This window comes from Tupaia chinensis, unplaced genomic scaffold, assembly GCF_000334495.1.
Source record: "Tupaia chinensis unplaced genomic scaffold, TupChi_1.0 Scaffold145519_1, whole genome shotgun sequence".
NCBI lineage: Eukaryota > Metazoa > Chordata > Mammalia > Scandentia > Tupaiidae > Tupaia > Tupaia belangeri.
The window spans coordinates 768,672-781,776 of NW_006205376.1; positions in this window are offsets into that span (position 1 = coordinate 768,672).

The window sequence follows — 13,105 nt, forward strand, 5'->3', positions numbered from 1 at the left end:
CAATACCAAAAACCGCCCCAACAAAAAAAAAAAAAAAAAAGAAAGAAAGAAAAATCTTCAAAGAGGAATCAAGGCATGTGTCAGTGGCATAACCAGACAAGTAAAGAGATTTATTTTACTTAGACTATTGTGATCTGGAGGGCACCCCCGGATCCAAAGATCAGAGTACCCCAGCAGGGCGCTTTTGCCTTAGGCTTATATAGGGAGGAGTAAAGAGGTGAGAGGTGGGGCCCTTTGCAGTTGGGGTTTTGCAAGCGGAAGTTTGTCAGTCAGCTGAACAGGAAATGTTTTTCTCTGTGGTTAGCTAGTTTCAGAGGAACACATAGTTCTGATCTTAGTCAGTTACTGCGAAGAATGGGAAGTTAGAGAATAGCAGAACAACAAAGGAGTCATCCACAGGAACCATGGGCGTCATGAGAGAGAATGGACAATGAGTCGTGTTTTTTCCTTTAGGTTTTGGCCATAGGGTGCATGTGCTCCCTAGATAGGAGAGACAAAGAGAGGGAAAGTGAGAAATCAGCCCCAGGCGATGGCCACATCACAATCCCTTCTCCTCCATTCTCTTCTGGAGATGTTGGGCACACACACACATTCACCCAATGTGGTTTTTAAACCCCTGGGTCTGGGACTCAAACTGCAGTCGACCATGTGGAAGTCCAGCCATCTCAACCACCACGCCACCTGCTGGCTCCTGAAAGTGTTTTTCGTTTCGTTTTGTTTTGTTTTTAAAGAATTATTTTACTCAACATTTATTTATTTATTTATTTATTTATTTATTTATTTATTTTAATTTAACCAGTGAGGGATAGAGTGAGAAAGAGGAGAAAGAGAGAGAGAAAGAAAGTGAGAAAGCAAGCTGCCAGGTCCAGGACTCAAACCATGGTCAGCCATGTGGGAGTCCAGTGTCCTCAACCATCACCACCACCTACTGGTTCCCAGTGGTTTAAGTTCTATGAGGAGGAATGGTTATTTTAATTTTTTTAATTTTGAAGATTTGCTAGAGGGACCAGCAGATGGCGTAATGGTTATGTCACTGGACTTTCACAAAGTGGACCCTGGATCGAGTCCCGGATCCAGCAGCTTAAAACTCATGCTAGGCATGTGTGCATGTGTTTCCAAGATCCTGGGAGACTAGAGGAGAAGGGATTGTGGCGTGGCCTTCCTCCTGGGGGGGTGAGGGCGGGCGGTGATTTCTCACTTTCTGTCTCTCTGTCTCTCCAGTGAACACTCATGCCCTATGGCAAAAATCTCTCTAAAAAACTGTACTAGAAGGTGATTGCCAGAGAGAGAGAGAGAGAGAGGAGGAAAGGCAATCTCCCCACCTCCTTAAGGGGTGATGGCCACACCATGATCCTTTTTCCATTCTTCTCTCAGGGTTTTGGGTACACTCACACATGCACCCAGTCACTGGGTCCAGGACTCAAACCTTACAGTCCTGGGATCCAGCTGCCTGAACCATCATCATGCCATTGGCTAGCCTGGGAAGGATGATTCTTTGAAAAACCTGTTTCCTAGATCAGAAAAGAATAAGAGATTTCAGACAATGAAAGGTTGGGGTGAAGGAGTGAGTTGAGTGTGTTCTTTGTCATCACTGCTTTCCAGGAGCACAGGCTCAGATAAAGGTCAACATTGCTCAGTGGTCAGGAGGAAGGACCTGTGAGTCCCCCAGCGCATGTCACTGCTCGCCTTTTGTTATTTACAATGACTCTTTCTACAAGTGGTTTATTTATCTTTGCAGGATGGATCGTGTTGTCCTGAAATAAAGAAGTCTTACCAAAGCTTGTTGAGCAAGCGTTTAAGGACCTACTGAAACTGAGAGCCAAGGCTCCAGTAACTTGTAACCAGCATTCTGACTGGCAAAATTCAAGGTGGTTTTCATAGGGAGAAAAAGAGAAAGGGAGGGGGAAGACTAGGGAGTTATAAAGTTGTTCATGAAAAAGCCCCATTGGAGGCTGGCCCTGTAGGCTAGTGTTATGGGAGCAGGATCATGATTCCCGTCTTGAACCCAGCAGCTTGAAAAACATGCCAGGCCCATGAGTGTGCCCCAAATCCCTAACAGGGTGGGGAAATGGAGGATAAGGGATGTGGCATGGACCACACCCCAGGGAGGGTACTTTCTCCCTTCCTCTCTCTTTCTATCTCTTTCTTCCTATCTCTCTCTGACAGGCACACATGCCTCTGACAAGAAAGAAAAGAAAAAGGAAGAGAGAAAGAAAGAGAGAGAAAGAAGAGAAAAAGAAGCTACATTGGTTGACATTTTCAACATACGTTTCCTATTGGCTGTAGACTTCCTCATGAGTTGTTTCCTAGACAACCAGAGTTGGTTTCCTGAATGGCCAGAGCTTGCCATATTTTAACAATACATGTACGTTAATTTATAGCTTGGGCCGTGTCATTTGGCCTGGGAAAGTTCCTCTCTCATTGTTCAGGGAGGGCACAGGGTTGCAGTGAGCATGACCGAAGTCCCTGGCTGCCTGCCTCTCCCAGCCTAGTCCGGTCGAAATGCCTTACGGTTTTCTTTCTTGATCTCACAGTCGTGGACATTGCTGCCACCAGGTGGTGGTGCCCATGTAGTGGCCGACAAATCTGAGAAGAGATGAAATCCCTGTGTTAGACTCCAGGGGGCGTGTGTGAGAAAAACCACTGGGCCACAGGAAGAAAACACCAGCATTTTGACCTCATTTTCTTTTTATGAAAAAAACACTAGGGGCTTTGTAGGGACACCGAAGGAATGCAACTGAGCTCACATGGGAAAGGTCCTGGGTTCAGGGCCCAGTACTTCTCTGAGTACAGCAGGTGCATGAGTATGTGCCTGAGATCTAGGTCAGCTGAGACTGAGGTAGGATCAAGGCATGAAGGCCCTGTTAGGAGTCCCTGTCTTTCTGTCTCTCTCTCTCTCTCATGGAAGAAAGAAATACACTTAAGATTATGAACATTACTAATACTTTTTTTTCTTATTTGCCAAAGAGCACACACACTTGCCAGGGAGAGATAGAGAGACCAAGAGAGAGGGAGAGAGCACTTGTCCCAATGGGGCATGATCATGCTGCAGTCCCTTCTACTCCATTTCTCCCTGCTTTCAGGATTTTGGGCACCAACGCACACACATTCAGCGTGTTTTCCAAGTCAGCAGGGTCAAATTCAAACTACAGTTGTTGTGGCGCAAGACCGTGCTTGAATTGAAAATTTATCAATTCCTGGCCTTTATTCCTGGCCTCACATGGCACACAGGCAGTGTCAAGGTGTCAGCCCTGTCCTACAGTTTCACAAAGCACAAAAACCACAAGAGGGGATTTCCAACTTTGAGGAGGGGTCTACCTGCCTCCGGGTGGGTGTTTCCAGTAGGGAAGGGGAAGGAGGAAGGGCTCAGGGTAGGGGGTCATAGGTGTTACACCCCCAAGGGGAATTTAGGCAGGAAATTTGGTCGGGGAAGGAAAGGCTGCAAGGATTTCTGGGACAGCAGCTGCTAGGGTTGTGAAGCCACAAGGTTCCATAATTCTCGTGTATACAGGCAATGGGCTAGCAAGCTCTTGCAAGCAGTTTACAGAAGCAGAATGGCAGTAGTCTTTAGCTTAACAAACTCCATCTTACAGTCAGTTATCTTGCTTCCCTGAAGTCCACCACACAGTCAGCCATGTGGGATCCAGCTCCTTTAACTACTAGGCCACAGGGCCTGCTCCTTTCTAATATTTTATATACCAGTCTACACTGGCTTCTTTACTCGGAATCCATCTATGTCACTATCATGTGCCACCTCAGGGAAGAGTAGAAGCTTCACATTGTGACTGTGTTCCTCCCTGAATCCCTGCAAAGTACAACCATGTGACAGATTGCCAGTGTCTGGTTAGATATAGATGAAATTATCTAGTTTCAGTTAAGCCTATCGCTGGTTAGATGTAGATAAGATTATGTAGTTTCAGTTAAGCTTATCCTTACACAATGGACAAGGAGCTTTAAAAGACGGAGAAAATGCTGGCTTTTGAGAGAACTCTAATTTTACTGATGTTTTTCTTATTGCATATACTAAAGATGTACAGCATGATATTTTGACATACACATAAATAATAAGTTACCATAGTTAAACAAATTAACATTCAACATCTTATAAAGCCTTTGTGTGTGTGTATGAAAAAGCACCTAAAATCTAGTATTCCAGTAAAATCCCAAGGATAGTACTTTCACATTTACTGAGGAAGTCAAATGTGTAATGGGATTTTTCACTTAGAGGGGAATTTTTTTTTTCTTTTTGGAGAGGTTTATGCTATAGGGTACGTGTGCTCGCCAGAGAGACAGAGAGACAGAAAGTGAGAAATCACCCCCTGGGTGGATGGCCATGCCGCAATCCCTTCTTCTCCATTCTCCTCTTGGGATTTTGGGCATGCACGCATGCACGCACATCAGCCAGGCATGAGTTTAAGCCGCCAGGTCCAGGACTCAAACCGCAGTCGACTACATGGGAGTCCAGTGATGTAGCCATTACACCATCTGCTGGTCCCGTGGGAATTTTTTTTTTTTTTTTATTGCTAGAAGATGCGTGTACAGAGAGAGAGAGAGAGAACAGCCGAATAGAGCCTAGTCATTCTCCAATTCTTTTTTCTCCATTTCTCCATCCTGTCAGGGTCTTAGGTGTGCACATACACATATCCAGAGTGTTTTTCAGGCCACTGGAGTAAGATCTGAACTGCAGCTGACATGCGGAATCCGCTCCTGTGCACAGAGGTTAACCCTGCACTATGGGGCTGACCTCATTAGAGGAGAATTCTGAGTCCAGTTGCTGAAGGGGAAGTTTAAATTCACTTTGGGATCTATTTAATTTTAGAGAAACAACTTGGGTGAGGTTTTATTATTTTTTTTCTTTGTTTTAGTTTTTGTTATAAGGTGTTTGGACTCACCAGAGACAGAGACAGACAAGGAGAGAGAGAAAGTGAGAAATTACCCTTCTGGGGTATAGTCACACTGTAATCCTTCCTCCTCCAGTTTCATCCTGGAATTTGGGGCATGCAAGCCCACACACCTGGAGGGATTTTCGAGCTACTGGGCCTGGAACTTGAATAAAAAAGTTGGCCATGTGGGGTCCAGAGCCTTAACCTCCACACCACCTGTTGGCCCTGTTTGTTTTTTAATGAGAAAGAGAAGAAATGTGGAACGGAGAGGGAGAGATAGACAGAGAGACAGATACAAGTATTTTTGACAGGGTCATTCTTCAAGATCTCTACTACAGCCTTCCAGTTAGCTAGGATTACAGCTGTGTGCCCTGCACCTGGCCTGCTCAGATTGATTCAGGATCTCAACCTGGGCCTCCAGTGTGTCTCTCTACCTTGCATGGTGGTGCCTACTGACTGTTTCATCACAGCTGGACCCTCAGTGGATCTTTTGATTACGGGAAGATAAACCAAAGATCTATTTTGGAATGGAGAGCACTCAGGAAGTAGGAAGCTAGGCTAACTTTTTGGTCTTTTTTAGAGAGATTATTCGATACAGATGTGTATGCTTACCAGAGAGACAGAGAGACAAAGCAAGAAATCAGGAGGATGGCCATGCCACAATCCCTTCTCTTCCATTCTCCTCTCAAGATTTTGGGCACACATGCACACATGCCCCCACGTGAGCTTTAAGCCAACAGGTCTGGGACTCGAACCGCAGTAGATTTCATGGGAGTTCAGCCATGTAACCATTATGCCATTTGCTGGTCCAAGGAAGCTAAACTATTTTGCTCAGTATCAAAAAGTGTTGTATTTTTATTGTGCCTCCTTTCAGAAATAATTATGTTGTAACACCCTTTTTAGAGTCACTAGATGGGAAAGTGGTTACATCGCTGCATTCCCACATGACTGACTGCAGCTCAAGTCCTGGACTATGTGGCTTGAAACTCACACCAGGTGCATGTGCAAATGTGCCCAAGATCCCTGGAGGAGAATGGCAGTGAAGGGATTGTGGCATCATCATCCACCATGGAGGGTGATTTCTCACCTTTCCTCTCAGTTTCTCTGTCTCTCCCTCTGTCCTGCAAGAGAACACACCATAAGGCAAAAACTTCTTTAAAAAAAAGAAAGAGAAAAAGAAAGATAGAAAAAAAAATACCATGCTTTTTTTTTTTATTACACACACAACTTAAAACATCAATATAATGCTCAAATTGAAATATACACAAGTTGTATATTTTGGCTAGCAAGACAGCACAGTGGTTATGTCACTGGACTCCCATATAACCAATTATAATTCAAGTCCCAGATCTAGTGGCTTCAAACTCATGTCAGGAGCATGTGCATGTGTGCTCAAGATCCCAGGACAAGTCCGGAGAAGGGACTGCAGTGTGGCCACCACGGGGGCGGGGGGGGTGATTTTTCATTTTCTATCTCTCTCTTTCTCTCTCTGTGTCTCCAGCAAGTGAATGAGCAAAACAAAACAAAAACAAACTCTCTCTCTGTCTCTGTATCTCTCTCTCTCTCTCTCTCTCTCTATATATATATATATACACACACACACATACATACATACAAGAATGGTCTGGCTCCAATGCATCCTGGGTAAGGCAGCCAGATCCCGCTGATATGGGGAGACCCTGAATTCATGAATACTCAGGGCTGATAGTTGATAGCAGCCTGAGTTTTCTGCCCTTTGGCAAACTTTACTGTCCCTCCCTGGAGCTAGTTACCTGAAACCTTGAATAGGTTAGACTTCCTGCTTCTCTGCCACCTCCATTTTAGGGCAGGTTCTGAGTCCCTTCCCCATTCCTGCCATCCTAAGACCTCCCCTCCCATAAAAGACTGTGTCCAATCCCCAGTCAGGCGAGAGATTCAGTGTTAACTCCTCCATTTCCATCCACATAATAAAGAGTCCTCCTTTCTCTCCTGAGTGCCGTTTCTGTTCCTGGGCATGTTTTTCTGCAACACCACCTGGCCAACAATACAGCTGGAGTCCTGTACCCGTAGCTTTAAGAAACACACTGGGCAGGGCTGGCAGGTGGTGTGGTGGTTAAGGCATTGGACTTCTACATGACCGACTGCAGTTTGAGGCCTGGACCTGGAGGCTTGCCTTCTCACTTTCCCCCCTTCCCTCTCTCTTTCTTTCTCTGGTCAAATTTAAAAATAAGGATAAATAAAGTTAAATGAATAATTATTTAAAAAGAAAGAAAGAAAGAAACACACTGGGTGTGTGTGCTCAAGATCCCAAAAGGAGGAAGAGATGGAGAAGGGATTATCACGTGAGCATGCCCTGTGGGAGGTGGTACTCCCTGTATCTCTCCCTCTCTGGGTCTCTCCCTACAGAGTGCACATGCTTTCTGGCAAAAATAAAAAAAGAAAAAGGGAAGATATGCTGGAGCAATAAGAAAAGCATAAGTTAGAATAAAAGTAATCGTAGTTCCTATGTAAATGTTAGGGCTGCTCACAGTAGATGGTAAGCTACATGGGCCTCTACACCGGTAAGGAGAACGTGGTTGATCCTGACACACACAGAAACGGTGACAGTATACTGCCGGTGCACATACCATCACTGCACTTTCCCCCAGAGAAAGGAGTGCCTAAAGTGGTGAGGAACTACATAAAATCCTAGGTCAAGTATAGTAAATGTTAAATTCATGTGCTTGTATTCTCAGATAATTCAGTGTCTAGTAATACCAGGCCAAAAATAGTTTGCTAATATGAAAAACAAAATCAGCTTTAAGGTTGTTGCAGAAAAATCGGAAGCCAGGAGAGAAACAGCACTCAGAGTGATAGGAGAACTTCACGACCTTTATTACACTGGCCTGGCAGGCACAGAGGATCTCGCACTCCATTCTCTGGCCCTGTCCACTGGGTTTACACTCCTTATATAGGGGCAGTTGACAAGGGGTGCTAGGGTGTGTTCAACTGAGCAAGCTTTCAGCAAGAGCTGATTGTTCTGTGGAAGCGAGGCAGGTGGGCTGTTTGGTTAGATAAGAAGTAGAGTCTCTAGCAGCTCTGGGAGAAGGGCTCCTGCCCAGAGCTGGGAAGTTAGATAAGAGGTAGGGCCCAGGTTTTGGGGGAAGTGTCTCCTGTTCAGGACTGATAGCTACAAGGCTGGTGGCCACTCAGAAAGTAGTTTCTACTTCATTTCTACCTCAAACTCAGATCATCATAAAAAGGTTTTTGTTTAGTTTTTTAAATTATTTATTTTATTTTATTATTATTATTTTAACTTGACCAGAGAGAGAAAAGAGAGAGAGAGAGAGAAGGAAAGTGACAAAGCAAGTCACTAGGTCTGGGACTCAAAACTGTGATTGCCCATATGGGGGTCCAGCGCCTTAACCACCATGCCACCTGCCAGTTCCTTGTTTTGTTTTTTAGGATATTTTTGCCATAGGGTGCATATGCTCACTGGAGAAAGGGAGAGACAGGAAGCAAAAAATCCCATCCTCAGGGGTATGTATGGCCATGATAAAATCCCTTCTTTTCCATTCTTCTCTCGAGATCGTAGGCATGCATGCACACACAGCTGGCATGAGTTTCAAGCTGCCAGGTTGGGGACTTAACCTGTGGTTGTTCTTGTGGAAGTCCAACACCACTTCACCACTATGACACCTGTGGGCCTATAAACAGCTTTCTACCCTCCATGAAAATGTGGAGAAACACTAGAAATTCATGTAGGCTGAGAAGCAATTTTGCATTGTGAGGTCATTCTACACATTGTCTAGTGTCCCTAGTCCCCATGCACTAAATGACAGTGGTGTCTAAGCAAATCCTGCCTCCATTGCCTTCCATGGGAGACTTCCAAAACGTCCAAACTGTCCTCTAGGGGGCAGTACAATCCCTGTGAAGAAGCACTGAGCTGAAAAGATCTGCAGCAAACTAAACCAGCTAGGAGGAGGGGCATAGCAGCGCTTTTTGTTGCCTGGGAGGATGGCTTTGGGTAAGGGTGGGTGGTAGGTACAAAGGGACACTTTTTTCATTTTGCCAGCTCTCTGGGGAAGACTGGAGTGCTGGGGCTTTTACATACACTAATGGCTAAGGAAACATGACACCTCTCATGCATTAAAAACATTTCTTGATCAATTTGCCAGGCATAGAAAGCTAGAGTCCAAACCCTTCCTTATTAAAGTAATGGAATAAATGTAGAATTATCTCTCCATATGTATATGTGTGTATACGTATTTAAATGTGTATGAATAGTAGAGATTTTTATTTTAATTAATTAATGGTTTTGGCCATAGGGCATGTATGCTCCTCAGAGACAGAGAGAGGGAAAGTAAAAAATCACTCCTAGGGGGATGGCCATGATGCAATCCCTTCTCCTGTTGTCATTGTTTGTTTTTTGGTTTGCTTGTTTGTTTTTTAAGGTTTTTGCCATAGGGCACATGTACTTGTCAGAGAGACAGAGAGAACTAGGAGAGAGACAATAAGAAATCACCCTCTGCCAGTGGAGTGGCCATGACACTGCTGCGGACAGAAGTCTGACTGCTTTTTCCTATTTTCCAAAGCCCTTTCCAGAAGGCCTAGAGGGAGACACACCCACAGACATTAACAGACCATTTTGACCCATTGATAATAGAATTTTTCCTAAATCCTGCCCCTGGCCTCACAATGCAAAATTGCTTCTCAGCCTACATGAATTTCTAGTATTTCTCCACATAGCATCTTGCTGGTATATTAAACCTCCTTATCTCTATTAAAAGTACATTTTTTTTCTAATCTCAGCAGGTTTCCTTTCAGTCACAGCCCGAAAACTGAAAAGCTCACCTATAATCTATAAACCCTCCACCTCCACAGGCCCTGCCTTTTTGGGCCAGACCAATGGAAAAAACTATTCACTGAATTCAAACTTTGTCTTTCACTCTCAAAATAAAATAAGGCATGTTTTGCCTCCTCTCCGGGCCTAGGTCACTCATATTCTGCTTAGAAATAGACCACATTAATTATTATTTTTGCAGAGTTGGTTATTTCCATTGATATTATAATCCCTTCCCTTTCCTTCTCCTGGGATTTTGAGCTCACACATACATGCGCCCAGTGTGATTTTTAAACTGAAGCAGGCACAACTCCTTCTTGGAGGAGTGTGGGAGGCTGCGCACCAGCAAGTCTGCCGAGGCCATTTTCATGAGTCTCTTACTATTGCCATCTTAGGCTCAGAGAGTAAACAATTACACAATGACAAAGGCCGTAATTGGCTCCCCTTAAAAAACCTCACCTTCAAAACCATACTCTGATTGGCCACTTCCCATAGCAAATGAGTGAGCTTAGAATCCCTCAGATTTGCATATCTAGTACCTCATAACTGGTCCACAAAGCAACTAATCATTTTACAATCCTTCATTCAACCAATCACTGCCCACCAGCATGTATATAACCACAATCCCTGGCCCACAATCGCCAGACGACCCTGAAGACCCTGAAGAGTTGTGACACCGTGTCGTCTCCAGACAACCCTGAAGAGTTGTGACACTGCATCGTCTCCGGACGACCCTGAAGAGTTGTAACACTGTGTCATCTCCATGCTGCCCACAATAAACTGACAACCCTGAAGAGTTGTAACATTGCGTTGTCTCTGTGTTGTAACACTGCCTCGTTCGTCCCGTCTCTCACTCCTTCCCTCAGGAAACCTGTTCGACTGTCCCCCAGGTCAGGACAGAGGAGTGCCTTCATTTTGAGCCCTTACATCCCTTTCTCTCTTACTAAGGTAGGTAAAATCAGCCATTTAGACTGAAACCCAACTCCTAGATGCCTTAAGATAAATCACTGGTCACCAGACCTTACCTAAGGACATGGAGACCATTAAGATTCCATTGTGTTTCGGTAGGGACAGAACATGCCCTTAGGAATGATTAACCTGATTGTCCAGCTTCTGTAATGCACTTTTGCTTTTACTTGTAAACCCTACCCCTTACCCTTACTAGCCCACTGCACTTTATTCTTGTAAATCATCACGTCATCCCAGAAAAGGTTGTGAAGTTTTGGCCTATGTAAGCTCCTCTCTCCTTTCACTTGGGGCTGAGGGGTTTTGAGAGACATGAGTCCCTCTGTATGCTGCTGGCTTAATCAATCAACTCAAAATAAATTTGGTTATGTCTGGGTGTCCTCTTATTTCTCGCTGAGTAGACTGTAACATTTGGAAGTCCCAGGGAGATCAGTACCTACCCCGTACTTGGGTGAGGCATCCTAGGCAGAGCGGCTTTGCTTGTTCTGGCTGCCAACTACCCATAGAGTGCTCTAGGGGAGGCACCACCTGGGACTCCCCAGGGCCCCAAAGCCATCTCTTGAGATTATTGACAACTGGCAAGGGACGTTGACTGCTCTTCCAAAAAGGTTGTGGAGTTTTAATGGAAGACTTCCGGAGGCATTTCTTTTGGTGTTCCTGTCCTGTTCTTTGGAAGACAAACTGGTGAGTATAGGGTTGGCAAGGGAAGGCTCTTTGAAGTCTGACCTGCTGGATCACAGGTGACTAGCAGTCAGGGCTGGCCCCTGAAGTCTGACCTGCTGGATTGAGGGGCTCAAGTCCCTCCACAGGTGGCTAGGAGTCAGGGCTGACCAGACGTGATTATAGGACCCCTGCTTAGATTCCACCAGACATGCTAGAATCTGGGGGCTAGATGGTAAGGGGTTCGAGTTCCCCCTAGCCCTTAGACGGTTTGCGAGAGATCAAGGTTGAAGTCCCTGACAGGACTTAAGTCCCTGGAAGTTTTGGAATCTTTTTATGGGTATCTTCTATGTTTACTGTTATTTTACTTAGTTTCTCTGTATTCTCTTGGATCAGTGGGAGGGAATGTAATAGCCTCTTATGTGTGCATGATGAGCGAATGACTACGTGACTGTGTTTGTGGTCCCACGGCTTTGGCTATGGGACATGAATGAGTCCCAACCCACGTTTCCATGAGACCTCATATGGCTAAGGGTAAAATCAATGCTGGGTGTCATAGACCCTCCCTATGAGTTCGATCCAATGGTGGATTTATAGCCAGTTACCAAAGCTAAGAGCTCCCAAAGGTCTCCACGAGGGACATGGCTGGGTGGACGCCTGAATGGTCTCCTCGCGAGAGGGAATACCCACCCTTTGTTTGTCCTGTAGTTCCATCTGGTGGGGAATAGTGAGGAAGGGTCACTCTTTGCACATGTCAGGCAGACCTCTCTGTCCCTGGAGGCTGGGCCCACTATTTCTTGAAAGGGTCGAAGAAGACTCTGCGACTCTGTCACTATCTCTTAACCCAGCCCCAGGAGTGCCTTTTCTGTAAACAAGGGATCTGGGTAGACATTCCTGACAGATTCCTCACTGGATTAAATAGGGCGTTAACCCTGACTCACTTTTTCTGTCGTCTCCCAGATGCCCCAGCCACTGTAGTGAGGAAGTCAGGACACTATTGGGAGGAATTTACTAAAGCTTCGACTCGTCTCCTTCTAGTAAACCTACACTTAACAGAAAGTACCAATCCATCTTGTGCATTTTCAGGTCTCTATTGGATACCATCGCTGTGTCCCTGCTTCTGAGAATTTCCTGAAGCTTCAGCCCTTTGGCATGTTGCCCATTTTCTCCGTAACATTTGGAAGTCCCAGCGAGATCAGTACCTACCCGGTACTTGGGTGAGGCATCCTAGGCAGAGTGGCTTTGCTTGTTCTGGCTGCCAACTACCCATCAGGTCATTTTATTCTCTCCTGTGGGTGTCAACAGTGTTCAGAGATTGTAATTTGAAACATTCGGAAAGCATGTACCTGAATATTGTCACATTTCTTTACATCACGACTCAGTAACTATTAGACAGTATGTCTACTAAATACAGTGAACAAAATGGTATAAACGGTTACACCACTCCCTTGTAAACAAGGCTTTTTGTGCACAATAAAAACAAATAGAATTAATGCATACCACGATATCAGTGAGGAAAAGACCTTCTCTTTAAATAAACTATTCTGTTTATAAATAAACTCTGATTCATTTTAGTACACATTTACAGACCTGATCAATAAAAAGAAACAATATATTTTCCTTTAAAAAGAAAATGAGATATGGACCACTGACGCTCCTAGGAAAAGGGGTAGGAAGCAAGCAAAGGATAGCAGAGTTAAAAGTACTATCATACTGCAACCTGTTTCTGTTAGCGTACACCAACACGGGGGCAGGGTGGGCGGGGCGGAGCCGTTTTACTTGAACTCCAGCAAGT